At 43.7% G+C, this 12,908-nt stretch overlaps 1 protein-coding gene across 2 annotated transcripts in view; it reads right to left on the bottom strand.

Moving 5' to 3' along the window:
- The window catches only part of DAAM1 (dishevelled associated activator of morphogenesis 1), a 652,790-nt gene that overhangs the window by 378,647 nt on the left and 261,235 nt on the right, over positions 1 to 12,908 (bottom strand). For both annotated transcript variants that reach the window (XM_078660609.1, XM_078660607.1), the window contains exon 3: positions 6,814 to 6,847. The gene's annotated coding sequence lies outside the window, so the exon portion shown is untranslated. The remainder of the gene's footprint in view (positions 1 to 6,813; positions 6,848 to 12,908) is intronic.

Genomic DNA, 12,908 nt, shown 5'->3' with positions numbered 1-12,908 from the left:
CTTTTAGGGGCTTTCAGCCATCTCTCTTCTTCCATTGGCTTGTTGTGGTATTCACTTTTGTCTTCCACCCTCTACAGCTTGGGGCACTGGGTCAGCCCACTTCAGCCACCGTGAGTGATGGCATCCTGCTCATTCACAAGGAGTGCATCCGCATACAAAGTAGTTCCCTTCAGTGCTAGATACTACTAAGGCAATGTGTTTTATCCAAGACCAAAAAAAGTACTTTTTCTCACCACTGTTTTATTTATTTTTAATATTGGATAGGGCCCGGCAGCTGCAAAACTAAAAGGCCAACACCAGCCGAACTAGCTTTTTTCATTGCTTGTTTCCGTGGGGGCTGCCTGGTTGGGTTTAGAGAGGAGTCAAGTTCTGGCCATTAACTTACAATACTTTAGTTGATTATTTATTTATTTAAAGAGTTTTATATAGCGCTGGCTAGACCCGGAGGTATCGGAGCGCTTTACATGAGAACCATCACCACAAAAAACTCGATCATCTTTTAAAATTCTAGTTAAAAACACAAGTACGTCTAGTAAAATACTTCACGAAAGATATTGTATGGCATCGAATAACAGGATAAAATAGAAGTGTGTAGAGCAATCATTTTTAAGAGCAAACAGTATGGTTAGTGTTGCGTGATTATTCTTAGCGTATGACTATTATCCCAAAAGTCACGGATTGGCCCCTCCTTTCGTTCTTAACATTTATTAGCAGCTGCTGTGTTGCTCACTGGTTTTTCTGCAAAACACATACATTTCACAAATCGTGCAACGAGGGCGCAATGCTCCCCTTTAAAGCATGCCATTACAGCCGGTCTACAAAAGCGAATGCCCAACGAGTTAAACTGAGGTGCCAGCACCTAAATAACACATTTCTGCAAAATGTGTGGTCTTTTATCAAGCACCCTCTTTGGGACTCTCTGTAAACTGAGTCTATGGTTGTGCTGGTTGATGGGCATCACAAGCTATTGTCTTCTTGTGGCACACTCAGTCATGGCACAGCTGGCCATGGTGCAATGTGGGTTAGTAAACTATAGGCCTGAGAACTCCCTCTTCAGTGATGAGAAACCAGAAACAATTGGGGAAACTCATCAACTAAGCAGGGCCACTGGAACTGTGAATTCTGTGCCACGGTGTATTCTGTATAGTTATAGATTTGCCACATTTTCCCACATTATTCATCATCTGCTGCATAATTTGCAGATTCGACCCCAAAAATTGTTTCTACCTCATACAAATCAGAAGTTACTAAAACACAGTGTCACGTGTTGCTGCGTGGTAAAAGTCCCCTCACAAAAGTCGACTGGTCACCTTTTTCTGTATTTGAGTGTTAAACTGTTACTAATGAGGTGGTATCTTTGCCCAGACAGGATTAACTTGTGTAAAAAGAGACAAACTATTGCAGCAATACAGTCACAAAATGTGCAGTATTAGGCCACACACTTTGCCTTTTCTTGCCACATAATTTAGTCAACACTGAACCATAATTTGACATAATTCTCTTGGCCTTTCTCTTAACTTGTTAACCATCTGCCACAACAATGGCCGAGGCACACGGTCCAGCCCCTCCTGCTAAATACTACATCTGGCCCTCAGCATTCCCTTTCCCCAGTTTCATCCTCATCATCTTATTTAAAATATTCCCCATTCATTAGTCTAAGTTTGCACTGCATCTATAAGAAAAAATACATAGGGTTATGGCATTAACTAACAAGCTAGAAAACACCTCCTTTATCAGAGGAATCCTATCCCACATGGACCGTGTCGTCACTGTACAAATGCATAAATGGAAGAATGGACAAGTCAGGCAATCGCCTAGAAACTAGTATGAAATCGATTATAAACACTTGGTTGGAATGCCTGTCTGCTATTTCATGCCTTGCCTACTAGAGTGTGAGAACGTCTACTGCGTTTGACAATGACTTTCTCTTTATCTTTGTATTATTGAACTTTATTTTAATGTTGCTTTTATGATAATTTAAGATAGGATATGCTTCTCCAGGTTGGTTCTATTATTCGCTCACTCATCGGTGCTTGTTTCATTTTGGCTACATCCAATCTGATATTCTGGGAATAAGAGAGAAGACTCTTTATCCGGCAACGTCCAAGCATTTTTGCCCCAGACTTGTTTGCTCAAGCTCAGTGCAAACATTTACAAAGGCGTCTGGTACGGGCGTGCGCAAACACCCCGGCAGGGAAGGGGTTACATTTCATACTCCCTGTCACATCTCCGGGGTTCTTGATGAGGCATGACTAAGATGCTGGCGATTGGTCAACAAGGCCCACTTTTCCGAGAATAATTGATCTGTTAAATAACAGAGTGGCATTATGCGTTAAAAAGGCACATGATGGTGTTTTGATCAATCTCGCTATTGAACAGTTTTCTGGGAAAACGTTTAAGAAAAGGCTCTCATAATACGAAATCTCAAGTATTTCCGCGCACAATTTAATCATGTTTTTAACGGATATGTTTATCAAGATGGGTAAAATTCAAATCTCGACTGAATCTTCATATTTTATAATGCCATTTTGACTTCATATCGAAAACCTCTAGTTAACAGGAGCTTACGGTGTCGCCTTTGTAATAATGGCTATCCACATCCTAAGGTAAAGAAAATTTATAAAGCCTAAACTGAGAATAGTTGTATTCGTACCTAATATTATTGGTATTTATACAACACGCTTAATGCCACAAATTTGGTTTCGCAATGCCATCGGGGGGATAGTACATTCTGAGCCTCAGCTTTATGAGCGGTCACGACAGTGGTGCATTTCTGGTTCCGTTTTGTTTATTAGATGTGTTTTATTAATTAATTCAGCGACAGGTCATGGAGTTTGTGGACTTTGCCGGAGGTACTGTATAGCGCCAACTTTAGGGAAGTGGGACCAGTGGAGCTGCACTGGGCGCTGGCCTGTCAAGGGGGCACTGCCCTCAGGGGGAGGCGCTGGTTTTAGTAATAACTTATGATTGGAGAGATGAGGGGCACTTTTGCCCGGTGGTAGTGAGAGAATCTGAGAAACAGTCATGGGGTGTGGGGGTGCAAAAAATGATTGTCGCACAGGGTGCCACCAGCACTAAAGCAAGTATATTTAACAGTTGAGGCTCTAACGCACTCTATGAGACTGGCTAATTGGGTAACCCGTTCAAGTTCATGGCCGGTTTGCAGTGTCATTTGTGGGAGGTTAGTGTGGCATCTGGGTTCATAGAGGTGCCCCAGACATATTCTAACAACCATGGGTACACTGATGTGGAAAAGTGTGAGAAAAGGCGCCGTCTCACACGCTTGTTTGTACAGTTTCTTAAGGTGTGGTCATATTGTAGGTATCAAGTGAATGTAAATTACCAGGATTTTACTATCTTATGACATTCAAGGTAATTGTCAATTACTTTTATTCTTGCCACATTGGCATCTTGCTAAAAGTGTCGAGTTGCTGTCTGGGTTAAACGCCCTATCCACTGTCCGGAGTGTTTAATACATGAGTGAGTCAACTGACCCGCCACATGAGTTGTGACCGGGTATCCACCCAACAGCCTATCTGGCCTGTGGTGGTTATTTCACTGAGAAGGATAGCCGAGATGGGCCTCGAACAGACAGTGAAGTTAGCCGCACACCCTACTTGACATTTTAGATGGCTCTGTCAAACAGGAGCCTTGTTCAGACAGGTATTTTCACATTTCCGCATTCTCTGACTTGAAACCAGACAGGATTCCTTCCTAAGCCTCGGGGAGCGGACACCGGCATGTGTTGCCACTTAAGTAATTTTGATCATACCAGACTTTAATGTTTGCAAACACATACGAAGAATGCCGTCCACATGCATAGCATGCTTACGTTTTTATAGGCCTCCCGAAAACACATGTATCCAATAACAGATAAAAGGACACCATCTTGGGGGCGCATCAAGCAATAAATGTTCAGATACATTGCTTTGAGACTCTTCAGGAGTTCAGTATTCGCGTGCAAAGTAGTTAAAAAAAAAAAAAAACTAAGAATGTGGCCACTGCCCGGAGTAGTCAAGTTGGTTGTTGGGTCCTAAACATACTTCCATTCAACCATAAATACACCCATTTACTCTCATGTTATGTGGCTTCTCCTCGAAGATAGTTTCCCCATCATCTTATTCCCAGGGCTGCAAGCAAAATATTGTGCCAAATCCATTTTTTTACTCCAAGAGTATGTGCATATGTGGCAGGTGGCTTCAAGATCCTATCACTTAATATAATTAGTTATATGTATTTATAAAAGGTGGACCATTCATATATTTTGTATCAAAGTCTCAAATGTGAGCCAAAATAATAAAAGGCAATCGCAACAGATACTGAATTTCCTGCTTCAAATAGGAGCTCTCTAAATATCATACAAGGAATGTTCAGGCGTTATAGGAAAGTCTATGATATCATTTCCCACGCTACCCAACTGGTTTACGAATTACAATGTTGAATCTTTCAGAGTGGTCCATCGAGCAGCTTTCTAGAACTGTGCCACTCACAAAAAACAATTATGCTCTGTTAAAAGAATTCAACCAAGTGATGAGCTTCCAGCTAAGATACTTCCAGCTGATCCTACCCCAAATGATTAACCACACAACTTACAGTGGTCATATTCTGAACTGCTGTCTTCCAACACAATACTCAAATCAACACAACAGGCTAGAACATACAACTTTGTACTTGTAAAGCGCACTTTCACCAAAGGGTTTCTTGGCGCTCAATAACATGTTTATTGCATGCACGATCATGACAGACACCAGTTATCCACTCCACATCGCCATAATCAACACTCAATAAAAAACAGAATCTATAACAATAACACGCTGGATCAGAATGAAAAAGAAACTATAATAATCACTATAAAAGCTTCCTTGTCCAATTAAAAATGGCCTTCACTACACCGGGTCTCATTAGCCAAAGGACTACCTTACTCCTTAATGTTGCTAGCGTAAAAACAACAGAAGATATGGTTGTACCTCTACACAAAAAGGAAGAAAAATCAATGGATCACTGGCCAATAGCCTAAAATCACTGGGAAAAAAAAGAAAACCGACTCAGCACCAAGTAACACCACATCCACAACATTCCCCAAGAACTACCAAAATGTATTCCTTAAATCTGTCTACACAGCACATATACAACTTCAACTCTAAGATGACGGGAAAAAATCTTCCAAGTGAATATCATCTTGGCAAATCTAGCATTGCTAAGTCCTCAAACCTAAAATGAAACTAACTATGGAACAAGTTATTAGATTTCTTTAACAAAATCAATTAATCTGTGATAACATTTCATAGAACCCCAACGTTACTACCCCATTTATACTTGCATGCCCATCAACTAACCCAGTAGTCTCACTCATATTACCCTACTTAACTTGTTCGCTGCTTCGGTCGGCCAACGTCTGTCGCGAGCACTTCAGAATTACCAATAAATGTGCTTCATTTGTGCTTTTCTAATTCTGATATATTCTAAAATATCTGCACAGTTCATTTACAGAATTTTAAATGTTGTGTACTAGAAAAAAAAAACATTGCACAGCCTTCCGTTAGCACACCCTCAGTAGCCAGCATGATTGGCACATAAATCCTCTCACATTAAAGTCAGAAAAAGAAACGTAAACACAAGCTCCCTGGAAGAAGAGCCTGATATTTGACCTCAGTCTTTGAATGCACAGCAAATGAGAGAAGATGAGAACAAGATTTAAAGGCTTGTTTACAGAAATAGAGCACTGGTGAAAAAATACTGTACATAGGGTTTCAGCAACGGGAGGGACGAACTCAAGCTGGGCAGCTTAAAAAAACAAAGAGAGCCAGCAAATAGAAAGCATGCAAATGTGTGTTACAAACCACAAAGCCAATGGTAAGCAATGAGTGGGAATGCATTCACAGGGAAGCTTTCTGAATGTCCCCAAGATGTCGTTCGCAAACCTAATCTTCGAACTAACCAATGGAATCATCTTCTCTATGTACTGAAAACAGCACCATCACCTCCCTTTTTCAGAAAACAGCTAAACACATGGCTTTTTAAATCAACCAGACTAGAATAATCAAAAACAAAAAAATCCTAACTGCACTTTCCATGTTTTCGCATAGAGCCAAGACACCTCTGGGCATTCGCAGTGCTTTATAAGACATTTCATGGATTCATTCGTTTAACCAGTGGTAACCAATAGGCAGGCTTCAAGCCCATACCATTTTGGTACGGTCCAGAAGAGGCTTCCACCTCCAGACCGCTAAAAGCTATGCGCGGTTGGCAAGTCCTAAAAACCTGCCAACATGCTTTCAGTCAAATTAGCATCCCAATCCTCGTTTGACTACAGACAAATCACTCCAGGTTGCAAAATAAACCCGTTTGCCGCAGCGCAAGGACTACACACATCGATCCACCAATTCTGTTTGTAGCACACCCTAACAGCGGTGAATCCAGCTCTTCCGGGAACAGAGCTTTTCCCTTGCAAATCAGGAAGGGAGTTCCCCATATAACACATGCAAGTAAAAAACAAAGCGCGCGGCTTCCAGTGGCTCACACCAGAGGATTTCCTTGTGTTTTGTTCTTGAGCTGATCATGAGGGGAAAACCAGTACAAAAGCTCACTGCGACGAGAAACTAGAATGTCAGCGTGCCCTTGGGGAAGGGATGGGCGCCATGTCTTAGAGGTGACGAAAAGACAATCAAAACTCAAAGGTAACTTCTGTGACCTAGAATAGCAGTCCAGCAAAGCAACGGAAGGGAAACAAGGATTCGGTCGCAAAAATGTTTCATATTGGCAGGAAATTTCAAACATCCACAGAGACAACCGAATCAGAAGGCCAGTACTCACCTCCTCACCATCAAAGAGCCTGCATGAAAGCATCCTAGGGAAAAAACAAAAAAGAGATGCAATTATTAAAGGTGCGAAAACTCATCGCAAGCTAGGTATTTACGTTCACAAGTACTGCAGTGTTAGACATTCAGATATTATACACACTGACATTAATATATTCCCAAAAGACAGACCGGTGGGAAAAAAAAAAAAAAACAGCCTTCCACACTCAGGCTGCTTGATTAAAGATGCTGATAAAAGCCTTGAATAAAGATATTGTATTGTATTTATATACCGCTTAATACCCTTGACGAGGCGTCAAATCGCTTTTTCGTCGAGTGCTACTCCAGAACCCATAAAGGATTAAGCATGAATTAGTATAGTGAAATATGGAGGTAATTTGAGTGGTGGTGGATATGTTAGTCAGTTACTTAGATTAAGAAGGACAGTGGCGGGATAGAAGAGGGAAAAAGGTTTTCATTTATATAGCGCTTGCTACCCCTGATGCGGTGTTAAAGCGCTATAAACAAAAAAAAGACACCAAACGTAGAAAATAAGGAGGCCAAAGAAAGACAGCAACTCTGTCGGACCCACTTGAGTAGGGTTTATTGGTGTGGGTTTTCCAAAACACAAGTGCCAGAAAATTAGAGCGTAATGCTGACATTCTTCCCTTCAGAGAATAAATTACCCCATCAACGACACAAAGATCCCACCACACACCACTCTACAAAGCTTCGAAGCAGAGCTCCTGATGAAATGCACTGGGTTTCAATTTCCCTTTCAACCCTTCGTGCTGAATAACATGACCTGCGGATCTCACAGCTGATCACGAGACAAGGAAAGCATGGCAGCGCAGCTAGTAGAAAAGTGTAATGTCCACCCAGTACGAATGCACACAATACTGGTAATGTGTATTACATGCACATGCCTCAAAACGCTCTCTGACAAACTGCTATTTCTATGGTGTGGTCACCGTCACAGGCGTGGGGCTTTATGGCACTGTAAACAAGATTTACAGCCAAAAAAAACAGAAGAGCTTTTAGGACTTCTGAAAGATTAACAAAATAACCTAGAACGAACAGGCTACACTTCGATTTCCACTGAGATGCACTTGTAAATTATCATGCAATAAACACTGCACAACTGAGATTTGCCTTTCTTCTTGTGCGATCTAGTTTTCAACAATCTGATATTTTTGTTCACAATCAGAGAGCAGAGTCACAGACCTCCGTCCATTGTAGGCAGGCTGGTTTCAAGAGTGGAATTCTGCTGCCACTGCAGTCTGCAAGCCCACAATGAACAAGCATTGAAAATGCAATAGGTCTCGCAATAGAAGAGTTTGACCTTTTTCGTTTTGCAAATGGATGAGTGGCGTTGCGTGGATGAGTGGCGTTGCGTGGATGAGTGGCGTGTGTGAGTGGCGTTGCGTGTGTGAGTGGCGTTGCGTGTGTGAGTGGCGTTGCGTGTGTGAGTGGCGTTGCGTGTGTGAGTGGCGTTGCGTGTGTGAGTGGCGTTGCGTGTGTGAGTGGCGTTGCGTGTGTGAGTGGCGTTGCGTGTGTGAGTGGCGTTGCGTGTGTGAGTGGGGTTGCGTGTGTGAGTGGGGTTGCGTGGATGAGTGGGGTTGCGTGGATGAGTGGGGTTGCAATGCAATAGGTCTCGCATTAGAAAAGTTGTAGTTATTGGTCTAGTAAATGACATATATTATTTATTTTTTGGTTGTTAAAATTGCTAAATCGATGGCTTTGTCATTTACAATGCCAATAGTTATAACTTTCGCGAATGTGACACCTATAGCATTTGGAATGCAACATGTTTTGTATTTACGTGACTTATATGGCAGCTCTGGTCGTTATGCCACATCTCTAGAGAGCAGGAGAGTGCAGCAGGGGAGAGAAGCACAGCAATGCAATAGGTCTCGCATTAGGAAAGTTTGAGCTATTGGTATTGTAAAGGACACATTTTTTTATGTATGTGCTTGTTTTGAAAATAGCGTAATTAATAGCTTTGTTTTTTACAATGCCAATAGTTTTATCTTCCGCAAATGTGACACCTATTGTAACACAATATGTGTTGTGAGGGTGAGTGAGGGTGAGGGTGAGGTGTTGGTGTTGAGGGTGAGTGAGGGTAAGGTGTTGAGGGTGAGTGAGGGTGAGGAGTTGAGGGTGAGTGTGAGGGTGAGTGAGGGTGAGGTGTTGAGTGTGAGGCGTTGAGGGTGAGTGAGGGTGAGGGTGAGTGAGGGTGAGGGTGAGGGGTTGAGGGTGAGTGAGGGTGAGGTGTTGAGGGTGAGTGAGGGTGAGGGTGAGTGAGGGTGAGGCGTTGAGGGTGAGTGAGGGTGAGGGTGAGGGATTGAGGGTTATTGAGGGTGAGGGTGAGTGAGGGTGAGTGAGTTTGATGGTGAGTGAGGAGTTGAGGGTGAGGAGTTGAGGGTGAGTGAGAGTGAGTGAGAGTGAGGGGTTGAGGGTGAGGTGTTGAGGGTGAGTGAGGGTGAGGGTGAGGTGTTGAGGGTGATTGAGGGTGAGTGAGGGTGAGGGTGAGGATGAGGGTGAGGGTGAGTGAGGGTGAGGAGTTGAGGGTGAGTGAGGGTGAGGGTGATGAGGGTGAGGGTGAGGGTGAGGTGTGGTGAGTGAGGGTGAGGGTGAGTGAGGGTGAAGGTGAGTGAGGGTGAGGTGTTGAGGGTGAGTGAGGGTGAGGGTGAGGGATTATTGAGGGTGAGTGAGGGTGAGGTTGAGGGTGGGTGAGGGTGGGTGAGGGCTTGAGGATGAGGAGTTGAGGGTGAGTGAGGGTGAGGGTGAGTGAGGCTGTGGGGTTGAGGGTGAGTGAGGGTGAGGTGTTGAGGGTGAGTGAGGTGTTGAGGGTGAGTGAGGGTGAGGGTGAGTGACGGTGAGGCGTTGAGGGTGAGTGAGGGTGAGGAGTTGAGGGTGAGGGTGAGGAGTTGAGGGTGAGGGTGAGTGAGGGTGAGGGTGAGGTGTTGAGGGTGAGTGAGGGTGAGTGAGGGTGAGTGAGGGGTTGAGGGTGAGGAGTTGAGGGTGAGTGAGGGTGAGTGAGGGTGAGGGTGAGGGTAAGGGTGAGTGAGGGTGAAGGTGAGTGAGGGTGAGCGGTTGATGGTGGGTGAGGGTGGGTGAGGGTGAGTGAGGGTGAGTGTGAGTGAGGGTGAGTGAGGGTGAGGGTGAAGGGTTGAGGATGAGGTGTTGAGGGTGAGTGAGGGTGAGGGTGAGGAGTTGAGGGTGAGTGAGGGTGAGGAGTTGAGGGTGAGTGAGGGTGAGGGTGAGTGACGGTGAGGCGCTGAGGGTGAGCGAGGGTGAGGGTGAGTGAGGGTGAGGGTGTTGTGAGGGTGAGGGTGTTGTGAGGGTGAGGGTGTTGAGGGTGGGTGAGGGCGAGGGTGTAAGGGTGAGTGAAGGGGGGTGAGGGTGTGTGCGGTTGAGGGCATGTGAGGGTGAGGGTGTGAGTGTTGTGAGTGTTGTGAGGGGTGAGGGTAAGTGAGGGGGTGATGGTGTGTGAGGGTGAGGGGATGAGGGTGTGAGGGTGAGTGAGGGTGGGCGAGGGTGAGGGTGTGAGGCTTATTGAGAATGTGTGTGGGTGTGTGAGGATGTGTGAGAGTGTGTGAGGGCGGGTGTGTGTGAGGGTGGGGGTGTGTGAGGGTGGGGGCATGTGAGGGTGTGTGGTTGAGGTCATGAGGGTGAGTGAGGGTGTGTGAGGGTGTGAAGGTGAGTGAGGATGTGTGAGGTTGAGGGTGTGAAGGTGTGTGAGGGAGGGTGGGGGTGGGTGAGGGTGTGTGAGTGTGAGGGTGTGTGAGGGTGTGTGTGTGAGGGTTAGTGAGGGTGAGTGTGTTGTAAGGGTGGGGGGGTGAGGGTGGGTGTGAGTGAGGGTGTGTGAGGGTGAGGGTGTGTGAGGGTGTTTGTGTGTTGTGTATTTGTGTGATTGTGGTGTGTGTGCTTGTGTGTGTGTGTAGTTGTTGGTGTATCTTTGTTGTATTATATGTTTTAGAAATGTTAAATAGCAGAAGTGTGACTGTCCCATAATTATATTAACGTATTTAAGTTATTGCGTTCTAGTTTTTTTTTGGAATCCCGTACTATTTTGATTGACGTCCGTGTCAGCCAATGAGATTTCAAAATCCTCTCACGTTGCGTAACAATTTACTCGCGTCTAATTGGAAATCCCCATATTGTTGAAAGCGGGTCCCGTGTAAGGAGTGTTGGCTTCGTTGTCTGTTCCGTGCATCGTTCAACAGGTAAGTTGTTTTTTGTTGTTTGTTTTGTGTGTGTATAGTGTTATGAATTATTCGATTTGTTGTTTCCTATTAGTTTTATTGGCATAGTAGTGTCTTTGTTTTGCAACGAAGGATGTTTATTTTGAATTGTCGGCTCTTTATGTATGTAATGCATTGTATCCTATTGTTCAGATCTAATTTTTAAAATGTTTGCTTTTGGTTAGTAGTTGTGTTAATAATTAGAGCAGTTTTTTTTTGTGTAATTGTGTAGTATGTTGTATATCTGCGTGAATATTTTATATTGTTTCAACTCTACGTTCTGTTATTTCAGTTATTATTAAATGTATGTTTGTATAGCTTTTTATTTTGATGTGTATGTAAATTTCGTGCTGTGGTTTGTGATACTTCCTCTTCGTTAATAATCAATGCAATGTCTCCGCTTTGTGTTACGATGTATTTTTAAAGCAATATTGTCTTCTTATATATGCTTTCTCCATGTTGCTATCAGAATTCTGACTTATGTCCACATTACTGTAGAGTAGCGAATTTTTTTTTGTATATTTGATGTAATTTCGTGTGAATAAATGCTCGTGTTATATGCGTACGGCTTTTTGTGTAACTCTTGACAATTGTGTTTAAACCGTCCCATTCCCCGGGTGAATAATGCTTATTTATTCCCCCAATAAAAAGTAGGCTGTTTCACATTTGTGTTTGTACATCCTCGTCCTCGCTTCCTGCCAGATATTTTTTCGTTGTTTTGTTGGTGTTATATTGTCCGAATCATTTTTGTTTTGTGACCTGAAGCCTGATAAACATCCTTGCATGCTGTAGCTCACATTTGGGAAGTAGATTTTGTGTGTAACGTATCTGATGCACGACTCCGTTGACCCCCTTTGTTTTTAATTTCGTCCTAAAATTTGTTTATGTCTCAGAAAATGGCATAAAATTTATCAATTTGTTAAATGCACAATCATTTTTTTAATAGGGTGGAATAGGAGGCTATTTTTTGAGTCTTTACTTATATTGTGTTTTGTTTAGTTTAATTTGATTGTTTATTTGGCTGGTGGATTAGGATGGCGTATTTTTCCTTTGGATTTTGTTTTCTAGGATGTATTTCTGTTGCGTATCTTGAGGGTGTATTTGGAGGGTGAATTCGGCTGTTAGTTTATTAGGGTGGATTAGGACTCTGGATTTCTATGTTGGAGTTAGAGTGTGGATTAGGATGGTTTATTTCTATTCTTCCTTTGGATGCTGTATTTGTGTGTGTGAGGGTGAGTGAGGGTGAGTGAGGGTGTGTGAAGCTGAGGGTGTGTGACGGTGTGTGAGGGTGTGTGAGCGTCAGTGAGTGTGTTTGCTGCATGTCTGTTGCTTGTGGATGTCTGTTGCTTGTGGATGTCTGTTGCTTGTGGATGTCTGTTGCTTGTGGATGTCTGTTGCTTGTGGATGTCTGTTGCTTGTGGATGTCTGTTGCTTGTGGATGTCTGTTGCTTGTGGATGTCTGATGCTTGTGGATGCCTGATGCTTGTGGATGCCTGATGCTTGTGGATGTCTGATGCTTGTGGATGTCTGATGCTTGTGGATGTCTGATGCTTGTGGATGTCTGATGCTTGTGGATGTCTGATGCTTGTGGATGTCTGTTGCTTGTGGATGTCTGTTGCTTGTGGATGTCTGTTGCTTGTGGATGTCTGTTGCTTGTGGATGTCTGTTGCTTGTGGGTGTCTGCTGCTTGTGGATGTCTGTTGCTTGTGGATGTCTGCTGCTTGTGATGCTTGTGGATGTCTGACGCTTGTGGATACCTGACGCTTGTGGATGACTGATGCTTGTGGATGCCTGATGCTTGTGATGCTTGTGGATGTCTGATGCTTGTGGATGTCTGATGCTTGTGATGCTTGTGGATGTCTGA

Source organism: Lissotriton helveticus, chromosome 9 (assembly GCF_964261635.1).
Source record: "Lissotriton helveticus chromosome 9, aLisHel1.1, whole genome shotgun sequence".
NCBI classification, from domain to species: Eukaryota; Metazoa; Chordata; class Amphibia; order Caudata; family Salamandridae; genus Lissotriton; species Lissotriton helveticus.
The sequence above is the reverse complement of the archived record's forward strand: the minus strand, read 5'-3'. Positions and strand labels throughout refer to the sequence as shown.